This window comes from Anser brachyrhynchus (assembly GCF_964034855.1).
Source record: "Anser brachyrhynchus genome assembly, chromosome: 2".
Lineage (NCBI taxonomy): Eukaryota > Metazoa > Chordata > Aves > Anseriformes > Anatidae > Anser > Anser brachyrhynchus.
Window position 1 is genome coordinate 3,708,446 of NC_137695.1, and position 11,379 is coordinate 3,719,824.

At 47.4% G+C, this 11,379-nt stretch overlaps 1 long non-coding RNA gene across 1 annotated transcript; it reads left to right on the forward strand.

Moving 5' to 3' along the window:
* The first annotated feature begins 8,188 nt into the window (after positions 1–8,188).
* Positions 8,189–11,150, forward strand: LOC308189513. Its single transcript, XR_013946418.1, has 4 exons — positions 8,189–8,357; positions 8,588–8,679; positions 9,485–10,786; positions 10,868–11,150. It is a non-coding gene; the product is annotated as an uncharacterized lncRNA (long non-coding RNA).
* The last annotated feature ends 229 nt before the right edge of the window (positions 11,151–11,379 follow it).

Below are 11,379 nucleotides of genomic sequence, written 5' to 3' on the forward strand. Positions count from 1 at the left end.
CCCCCGCCCCTGCCCCCCTTGGGCACGGCCCCGCCCCTTGGCCCGGCTCGGCTCGGCACGGCCCCGCCCCGCCCCGCCGCGCGCGTGCGCGCCCCGCCCCCTCCTCTCCCTCCCTCCCTCCCCCCGCCCTCAGCGGTTTCGCGCCGCTCCCTGAGGGGAAGGAGCCCCCCGCGGGGCGCGGCCATGTTGCGTTCCCCCGGCCGAGGGGGGATTTTTTTTTTTTTGGTCGTTTTTAAGGGGTGTTTGGTTGTTTTTAACATCTGTGTTTTTAACGCTGTGGTTCTGCCGTTTGGGGGTGTCTGAGCACCTGGGGCAGGTCCTGACCGAAACGCTCGCCGCGATTTGTCCCTGGTCATGCTCCCGGTTCCTCAGTGCTTCCTTCAGCCAGCGTCAGGAGGAGCTGAAGGAAATGTCATTATTACAGCAGCTCATATACAGAATCACAGAATCATTAGGGCTGGAAAAGCCCTCAAGATCACCTGGTCCAACATCCCCCTCCCACCAATGTCACCACCAAACCATGTCCCCAAGCACCACGTCCAACCTCTCCTTGAACACCCCCAGGGACGGTGACGCCACCACCTCCCTGGGCAACCCGTCCCAACGCCTGACTGCTCTTTCTGAGCAGAAATGTCTCCTCATTTCCAACCTGAACCTCCCCTGGTACATACAACTCAAGACCATTCCCTCTTGTCCTATCTTTAGTTATCTGTGAGAAGAGGCCGATATATATATAGGTTAAATTCGGGATATTAGACCATCCCAGGGCCTGGAAAAAAAAAGCTCTTCACTAATTACTGAACTGTCAAGTTGTTCAGGTTAGAGGTGCCAGTCTCCTTGCTAGCTAAATAAATCCCCTGCTCACTTTGAGCCTACGACATCCTTCAGGCATCCCTCACAGCAAGGATGCCCAGCAGCTTACAACAGCTTTTCATGTGTCCCCTCATATCCATCTCATTTGTGTAATTACTTTGTTCGCATCCTTACAGAGTCATCTTTTTGTAGGAGATGGTGGAAGGCAGCAGAGCACGTACCCTGCACGACCTGCGGCAGCTACATCTCGTACAGACTCCATCTAAAGCACAGCCCCACCACTCTGTGCGAGAGATGTCTTGTATTGCTTCCAGAAAGAAGACTTTCTGGAAGTAATAAGTTTAGTCTGGAGAATAGTTAGTCTGGAGGAGGCTCGGGTAGACCTCATTGCTCTCTAAAACTACCTGAAAGGAAGGTGTGTGGAGCTGGGGGTCGGCCTCTTCTCGCAGATAACTAGTGATAGGACTAGAGGGAATGGCCTCAAGTTGCGCCAGGGGAGGTTCAGGTTGGAAATGAGGAGGCATTTCTGCTCAGAAAGAGCAGTCAGGCACTGGGACGGGTTGCCCAGGGAGGTGGTGGCGTCACTGTCCCTGGGGGTGTTCAAGGAGACGTTGGACGTGGTGCTTGGGGACATGGCTTAGTGGTGACATTGGTGGGAGGGGGATGGTTGGACCAGATGATCTTGGAGGGCTTTTCCAACCTTAATGGTTCTGTGATTCTATGACTTGTACCTTTCTGAGCAGAAGGGACACCCTTACTAAGCCCTCACCACCCGAGAAGCGATCAGTTTCTGTGTTTTTCAAAAGTTGTACAAAGCAGAACTCATTGCAGTAGTTTTACTTGGCAGCAGTATCTGCGCTTATGTCCTTGTCCACAGAGAAATTCAGAGGTCTTAGATAAGAAAAATGAAATGTGCTGAGAATAAACAGTGGCAGCACTGAGATCAAGGGATGTTTTCGACAATGGGAATGTAACAAAGTGGAATTGTTTTAGGTGTACTTGATCTATAGCTTTTATGGCTGCTGTCACCACAGCATTTGAGCATCCGACGAAGTTTTAACTGCCGGATTCTGGCATTCCTTACTGTCCCTAATACCTGGTTGTGCGAGTGCTCCCTCAGGAAGCTGGTCTTTGGAGCTGTTGCAGATGTCCTTTAGGGATACTTGCATTGTAGGCTATCGCACAACATAAAATGTGGCATAGTCTGGCCCTAAACTATTTATGAAATGCCTTTATAATATAGAAGGCTATTATTTGCCTCACTTTAAAACTAGAAACTGAGAAACAAAGCTACTGAGAAATTAATACTAGGTATTCAAGTAGAAATATCAGGTATAAATTAAGTAGCTCTATAGGATTTCCTTTCCAAAATGAACATTTGAAAATAAGTCTTCTTGATTTCCCTAACCTTTCCCAAACAAGAAATATTGTATGGTTGCATTTTGATGCTTTTGCTTTTTTATTATTTATTTTTTTTTCTCCTGAGCTAAAATAAACTGTTAATTAATTTCTCTTTACCTGCAGTTTCTTGCTTTTCTGTGTTTGGAATATGAATTGCTTGCTAAAGGCAAATGGACAAAGAAATAAGCAAAAGACTCATAAAAGGCATGGAAATGTGCTACTTGCTTTTCATGCAAGTAGCAAAGATTGTGAGCAATTAAAACAAAAAAGTTAATTTCAAGCTGTGATTATTTTAATAAAGACGCAAATTAGAAAGAAGTTTCTGGTCCCCTGGGAGAAGCTCTTAAGATCATCTCTAGGACTAAAGCTGATGAATATGCAGCCTGGTGGAAGAAAGACATTAAAAAAAAAAATATCTAAAGCATATTTGAGGCCAGTCTTTTGAAACGTGAAACATTTAGTTACGAATGGAGATCACTCCTGGTGTTCCTATGTGGGAACTGCTGCAGATGCTGTTCTGGAAATGTCCTGTGCCCATTGAAACAGCGACAAAGTCCCCATTGATTTCAGCGACCGTGGATGGAGGCTGTTTGAGGGGGATTGTGGCCTGTGTGGCAAGGCAGCAGAGTTATGGATGACGAATTGCTTTTGAATAATACGAGGTTCTGCGACGTACGTGCAAATCAGGGGGAAACCACTCAAACTGGGACATGGTCTTTATTTTCCAAAGTGTCTTTAATTGTCCTAATAAGTATTAGTCTAAATGTGGCCATGGAAGCTCTACCTAACCAAGGTAACCTAACCAAGCTGTTGTTTCAAGGTTAACGTTTAGGTATTTATAGAGGCTTTTGTTTATCTTTTTGGATAAAAGATATCTCCGTAGGTACAGCCTGGGTCTGAAACTGAAAGCAAGCTTTTTTATGAGCAACGAGTTGTTGATCAGTTCTTTCTTATGCAATTCTAGGTGTTGCCATCGCTGTTACATTTAATTTGTCAACTGTAATATTGTAGAGGGCCCGGTGTCCTAAAAACCTCTGGTATGTTCCTTGCGTGCTGACTAGCTTCTTACCTCATTTGTGGTTTGCAGGCACCTTAGATAAGAAAGAGGAGGAATTTTCAATGTAGCTTGCCATCATGTTGGTTGTGGTGGTGGTGCTCAAAATACTTCTCTGAGACAAATCCATGACTGCTTATTCTTGATCTCGCTCTGTAGCTGCTCTGCGTGGATCTCATCCAGTGTGAACGGATACGAGGTGTTGGTGCCGAGAGAACTGACTCAGAGCTCTTCACGAGGGTCACAAATGATGAACGTCGAGAGACACCGGATGAAAGAGCCAGAAATTTCTCTAGCTAAATTTAAAAGATTGTGTTACCGTGGTAGAACAGAGGAGCACTGCGAGTGTTTCCTTCAGTAGTTCAGTCATGCAAAACCATTTCTTCGGTATTTTTTTTCTGAAGTATAAATATTGCATGCTGGAATAACAGAAAAATGGCTTTAATTATGAAAAGCCTCGCTGTTGAGCAAACACAAAGTTAAAAGTAAAAGCCGACAGGCAGTTATCTGTTAAGCAAACTTAACCAGTGAAAAGGTACTAAATTAAAAACCGCACGTGCCAGCATTGGAGTGAGGAGTTCAGAGTGCTAAAGGGAACTAGATGGCTTGGGGATAAGTAGCCAACAGCAAAATCTGTCAGCTCTAGGCTGCTGATCAAAATCCACACCGTGTCAGTAATATCTGACATTTTTCCATACACCGAATGCCAAGATGCTGATGAGCTGCGCATGGCCAGCAGGAAGCTCCTGCCCACGTTACAGGGAGCATTATAAGGGTGGGTGCTTATGGAGGCTGGCAGGAGAGGCGCTTTGTGGCTCCTGCTCTGGCAGGACCGAGTAAAATGGGAACCCCAGGCTACTGAAATGCGAATGCTGCATGTGCAGAGGGAGATCGGGAGGTTTGGGCAGACGGACTGCCACTAGCACCTGCCTTTGATGATAGCTGGCCCATTTCCCATTTGGCAAGGGAGATCTTCGGGAATCACTCTTTCACAGACTACGAACGTTAGGTAAAAATAAAGAAAGAGTATGTTTCTTACTATTAGCTCCCTAGCAATGCCGTGAATAGCTTCATAGTGATGGGGGCACAGAAGTAAAATAAAACCAGATCCTAGGCACCCGTACGCCAAGTCCGATCCAGTGGATTTCTCTCTCTTCTGTCTCTGACCAGCTCTTAGGACACTTACACAGCTGTGCCATAGCTGGAATCCATGTCTCAAGCAAAGCCTTTGTCCTAGACTTGCTTTTGCTGAAAAGAGCATTGATTTGAGGACTCATATTTCCTCAGACAGGTTATGGGGGCATTTGTAACCTCGCACATCCGAACGCTCCCCGTGGTTCTGTTTATTCACACATCCCTTCCCCAGGGATTTCCTGTGAACCATAACTCTGAGTACCTGAACCGTTAACATCCCTCCTAGCAGATTACCGAGCTCACTCCCCCGTCCTGCCCTGCAGCTTTAGGAATGTTTCCATCCCTGGCATGAGTAGGTGGAGCCATCTGCTACCCAGGCAGTAAGCAGAATTTGTTAATGATTGTCCCAGCGTGATAAAAATATAAGCAAATCATTAATCCGTTTCACACTAAATTGTGTGGTCGGGGTATATCCCTGTGCATGTAGCTTCCTTAGGCCCTGACACCCAGAGAAACTAGTACACGGGGGTTTAAGCAGGCACGCTGTGTGCGGGTCATGGCTAGCAGCTTGCTGAGCCTGGAAATAACGCCCGCCAACTGCAGAGAGGTTTGGGAGGCTGATGGATACGGTGAAAGGGGTCTTTAGCTGTCTGTGCTCTCCCTGGATGAACAAACAGCTCCAGCCCCGCTGGCTGAGATGGCATAAATCTCGGCGGTGCCAACATCTCACCCCGAAAACTCAAAAGCGAATGCTGAGAAGGAACCTGAATACGAGTGAGTTCAGAAGCTGAAACCCTTTGTCGTTTCATAGGGTTTCCTATAAAATTCTCCCAGCTGCTCCAAACCGATCCCTACCTCCACAATGTTTCCAGCTGCCTGGCTGCTTATTTGCTCCCCATCGTTAGTATCTGGGTTCTCTCCATTTCACTCTTCTTTCACTCCTTTTAGGGAAGGGGGTTGATGACTTCATGGTTTCTTCATCCATAACGCCAGGTGTCTGATGTGTGGGGTGATATAATGTGTAGGCCTGAAGATCACATTTGGCCTGATCCAAACCTCAGTGCAATTTATTTATTTTTAATTTACTGCTGTGGGTTAGAACTCAAGGCTACTGAAACAAAAAATGTCTTACTAGTCATCAAGACTATTCTTCGTCCGAAGGGTGAATCCCGTTTCACATCAGACTTGATTTACCCTTTCTATAATACTTCGGTTAGGTCAAAAAAGAGAGATTATTTCAGGCAGCGTATAATTAACCTGTGAATCCTGGTGCCACAGCAAAGCGCGGAGGTTACCGACGCCTGATTTTGCATGTGGAGTCTTGTGTGGAAAGCACTGAGGGGCCAAGCTGCATGGCAGCAGCCCAAGGCAGTTTTTACTCTCCCGGTAAAATGAGGCTGTTTGTGTTACTGGCTTGTTGCAGTCCCCCATCTGTTTCTCCAAGCCTGCTGTCTTTGGTGATTTTAAGCTTTTGGAACGGATAACAACAAATGTATTTTGGTGAGCGGTTTGACAACCTGTATCAGTCTTAATTCCGTAAAAGAAATAAGGCAATTTAGACTAAAATCCTACCCTTGTTCAGAGGTGAGGTAGAAATTAGAACTAAAAACTGGAACTGAACAAATAGAAAAGAGGAAAGATGACACGTTTTGCTGAAGAAGGCTCACTGACCCTGCGAGAGGCTTGGCACAAAACGGAGCATCCCCAGGATGCCTCTGATTCAAACTGATAACTAACAGCTTTTCGAGGGGAAAATGGGACAGTGATTCTTTTTGCCTGGTTTTTTTCCCCCCCTTTTTCCTTTCTCTAAAGTTTTCTTTATCTTTTTACCTCTGTGCTAGAGATGTGTACGCCCAGCTTGCTTTTCTCACCAGGCACCATCTGCAAATGCTCCGCTGAGCAGCACGGGAGGGACCGCTTGGAACCGAGTCAGCTCAGGTACTTCAGCCCTTAGTAGCTACGGCTTGGATGCTTCTGCACCCTGGTTGCCAGCACAGTGGGTTGCAGGAGGGTTTATTAATTCACCTCCGATGCCAGGCAAACGTACCCAGCCAGCACGGGTTCGGGGCTGAGCCTGCGTTGGGGGCCACGGAGCAGAGACATCCGAGGGGCTCCAGGTCTACCACGAGCAATGCTTCGTCCGCTGCGCTGAGCCAGATGTGGCTTCACGTGGCGATCGTGGGACACCTTGTCGCTGTCCTCCCACTGCTGCCGCTCCCAGGTGTGTGACACGTGGCACAGAAGGTGCTCGAGCCGGTTGCAGGCGGGACGAGCTGCGCGCAGGCAGGGTTTGTTAACGCCGGGCTCAGCACCGTGTCAAGGCAGCTGCGTTGCTCCCGGACCCAGCTTGGCCCCAGAACAAGTATAGCTTCATCTGTATGCGCTGCGCAGCCCGAACCGGTAAATCATATGGCAGCCGAGCTGACTTTGCGCAAAGGCATCGGAGGTACATCTAAATCCTGACGGAGTTTTAAAAATCAAAATTCAGGTCGCAACGCAAAGGTAACTGGGGGAAATGCAGCGGCCCCCACGACCTAGGAGGTCAAGCTAATTGATACAGCGCTCTGCTCCCGTGTTAAATCGGTGAATCTGCAGCCAGGGCTCCTAAGCACAACGATCATTAATACCGAGAGCAGTGCCAGTAAGGAGAGGAGCGGAGAAGTTAGCAGGGCCATGCTGCAGCGAGGCGTGTAATACCCCGTCGATCTGAGCAGGCAAAAGGGAACAGCTACCTGCCCCTGGCACTGGGGGAAGAATGGAGAATCCCAGTAAAAAAAGAGGGCACAGATAAATTCTGGCATGTGGATATTGGGATGAGAAAGAGGGCTGGGTTCACGCAGGGAGCTCCTGCAAAGAAGTGGGAGGTTTCTATAGCAGGAACTTCAGGGGAGTGAAGGATTGCCACAAGTCCTCGGCTGGCACAGTGAGCTTGGAGTACAGGATTAATAAAATATGCAGTCCCTCCTGCTAACGGTGTCAGTAATCACCATCAAGATTAATGCTAATGTTGATATAAATAAAGCTATACGCAATTATGCTCGGCTAAGGTCAGGAAGATATTCTTTTTCTGGATTGAACGACGAAGTGCATTGTCTGCACTTAGGGACAGAGGGGCTGGGAAGGGGAGGGTTTAGCTCGCCTTCTGAAAGATTCAACACCGACCACGCTCAGAGACAGGATGCTACATCGATCTGCTCGGGAACGACAATTTCTCTTTTCTGCAACAACCGCAAAATATTTGTGCTGGAAGTTCAGAAGCGTTTGGCCTCACTTAATTCGATACAAAAAGATCTTGGTTGACAGAGCGATATAAAACTGCCAGGGTGATCTAGTGAGAATCTTGTTTATGCCTCTGCATCGGAAGAGTTTGTCTTAGGAGAAGGCAGGAGCTTAAAGTACAACCTGAATGTAAACATATAAATAAACCAGTCTGGCGTTTACTTTAGGCTCTAAATTGTAGCTCTCAAAATATAAATAAAATAGCCTGGTATTTATTCTAGCTCCCACTTGAAATGCAGGCTAGCGTGCCATCGGTTTGCTCTAGTTGAGTGGCATGCTAATACTGCAGACCCACTGTCAGTTGTGCTGGCGTACTCACTTAATGGCTTGCAGTTGTTGCTATTAGCAAACAGTAATTGCTTGTGATTGAAGATATACCGTAATCCCCCTTTTAATTCTTTGTTTTCAATTAATCATTGAAATGTCATTGTATCAGGATGGTAATTGTGGCGCCTTTCGTTTTGATCGGTTTAAAATACAGGTGCAAGGGCTGTTGTGTAAGATCAAGAGAAACTGGAGAAAGCTTCAAGCCTGTGCAGCCTCCTGTCCTGCTCCCTGCGAGGCACAACAAAACTTCCCGCAGTGCAAGAAATGAGGACTGGCTGCATCTGAAAGCACGCAGAGATTTCCAAAATGGAGCCTTCAAGCTTCCCCACATAAATCAAGACTTCTGCGGGTGTAACGGGAGGGGGTTTGCTGGGCCGGGGAAAAAAGGAGAAGGCTATTAATCCTGGTGCCGTGGCTGCACGGTGGGAGCGTGGGGGAAGCTGCCAACTCCGTCCCCCTGCGCAGCTCCAGCTGCAGCGGGAGTGCAGGCAGAAATCTCCCCCAGCACTACCCTTTCCATCACCCAGCCAAAGTTTTGGGCAAATAAATAGCCTTTGGCGTGTACCCTTTGTTCTGCAGCCACCAGGGGAGAAGGCGGCTCACCAACAGGAGCATCAGAGAAGTGTCCGAGGTTAAGGAGGACGAACCCGAGCCACGGAGGTGTCATCTAGGTGAGGTTTTCCGTACCTGCAGCTCGGCAAAGGTGTCCTGATCGATTTGTACGATCTGCCTGTCAAATCCAGATAAGCGTTGCTGTGCTGATGAAGGATTATAAATCAACTGGGAAATGAGTTGCGTGGCATTCTGCTCCACCCGATTAGTTTTAGTACTGGTGCTCAAATCTGTCCAGCAGTTATCTGGAGTAACTGCCTGGCCTTTGCGAAGCTAGTAATGAATAACTAAGCTTTTTACAGTCGAAATAATAAATGAGGCATTAATGGTAAATTAAGGAATGTGAAAAAAGCCAGCCGTGCAGCAATTACTGTCAGTTAGCATCTAACTAAGATTGTCAGCTGTGGAAGCATTCACGGATCTGGGTAAACGAAGGAGTGATAAAATCACCCGGTGTCTATAAACATAAATCAACATCAATAAAACACCGGCTGCACAGATTCTGGGAGTGGACTCAGCAGCTTTAAAGCTACGAAATTTAATTTCCTGATCACCTCACCTATGAGCCTACTTCAGCATCCTACTCCTCCTAAATGCATTATATCCTAAAAACGCATTAAAATCTTCCTGTGCAGACGGTTGCACTGAATTCCTTAAAACACACATATATAATACATGTAGAACACCTAGGAGTAGCGAGGTATAGCTGCATCAGGGACGGAGTAGGAAAAGAAAGGCTTTGCAAGCAGAAAGAGTAACTTGAAATTATCTAATCTGTGTTCTATTTATAACTGAGAGCCATGAAAAAACTATGAATCTAGTTGTTATAAGCTAGTTTAGAAACCTGTATTCCTTGGTTTTCAGATCGTGGCCACACGAGGAAATGTTTCGTCAACATTCCCCAAAACTGAGCTTCGCTGCAGCTGGCCAGCATCGGCACAGCTGCCCCGATCGAGGTCCACATAATAGAAACGGGTTTTGAGTGTAATTTCTGACCCAAGAATCGGAAACACTCAGGTCTGGTTAAAACGCAGAAGCCAAGAAAAATCAGCGGAAAACTTCATTCGAGAGGATTTAGTCACATCTCTCCTCCGCGGCCACGTCTCTCGTGCGTGCCCTGCTGGCAGTGACAAGCGTGCTTGAGGCTGAGTCCAATTCTCCTGGCGGGCTAAACGGGAGCAGACGGTGTCCCCTCATCCTCAGGTGAAAATGATTCATTTCTTGCAACGAGAATGTGTCTCTGCCTCTCGCCCGGACCATCTCTCTCTTCATTTCCTTCCTATTCTCCCCTCTGCCAGAGCACTGCATCAATCATTTCCCTTCGCTGAGGACTATCTCTGCTGCAGACTTGTCTCAAACGTTCGGATGATGAACTCGCTGTCAGCAGGCACCTCCTGATGTGTGGCTCGACTGAGCTGCCACTGACCCCTCACAGGCACTCGCTCACACCCTACCCCTACACGCTGCTTTTTTTTTGTTGACCTGGTTATAGGGAAATGAAGGGGAAAAGCGGAAAACGACGAGCATGCAAGCAACGCTGCCGGGGAGCAAAAAGCCCATGGGAAGAGCGGTGAAAAATCACACACAGCAGAGAAAGTCTCCAGAGGGAAGGCGAAGATTTAGGGCAGCCAGACAGTAATTGCAGTGTTTGCAAAAGTCAGCGTGCTTGTACCGTGTTATTTACAGCAAACAATGGGATCGCTCGGCACAATCCTCTCTCTGTTCCCGAGGCTTGTGATTTTGTTATTTCGTTGTTGCTGTTGTTCAGTCCCCATTTGATCGGACTTCCCAGAAAATTTTCCCGAGGCTTTGGCCTCTCAGGTGCAGCTTTTCGGACTGCTGTGAGCGCTGTGGATATCAGAGGTTCTCAAACAAAGCGGAGTTGGTTAGGCTGGGTTAGGCATAACAGGAGTGTCGCAGAGCCACGGCTGGGTAGGCTTTGCTCCAGGAGGCAGGTTTCTGGGACAAACAATATCTGTGAGCACAGACATCGTTTGCTGGGGGCGATGCAATGAGAGCTCTTTGCAGGAGGGTTGAGAAAACAAAATTGAAACCACTTTTGAGCCACTCATCAGGCTGTTGTGCAGCTTCCAACCCTTCTCCACCAGCACTGAATTTCATGGAGAACTCAGGCGCTCCCGAGCTGTAGGGCTTGTATAAACATGGGTATGTAGCCATTTTCTACGTTCTTCCCTGCCTAATACCCACAAAATATCGTCCTGTTTAGCCAATGTTTTTTTTCTGCAGCATGCATACAACGTGTGGGCATCGCTTGTGGAAGCAGCCCTCTTGTTCAGACCGCACAGAGCTCTTAACTGAAGGGGAAGCAAGATTCGGAAGTGTCACGTTCTGCTCATATTCAGATTTTGGGTTGCACAAGCCAGTTTTGGCAGAGAAGATACGGTAAAATATCGACGTGAAATAAGAGGATGTTTGGATGGAAACAAGTGACCAGTATAATTTCTGCACTCACGTGATTTTTGTTCCAAGAAAATACATTTGTGCGTGGTTTAACCCGCGTAATCTCATAGTTCAGTGCATGTTTCTCATTCTTTTGCGTGTCTTTATGAAGAGGCGTCGCTGTGTAAACCTGATGCAAGGTTCTCCTCCCACCAGCACAGGTGTTAACTGGGTAGCAGCTGACTCACCTTCTCCTGATGCACCCCTCCCAGGGCACATCTGTGATACCAACACCTCCAGACATTCCTCCCCTGAGTCCAGCCCCAAATAATCCCAGAATTGAATTACAATATATGAGG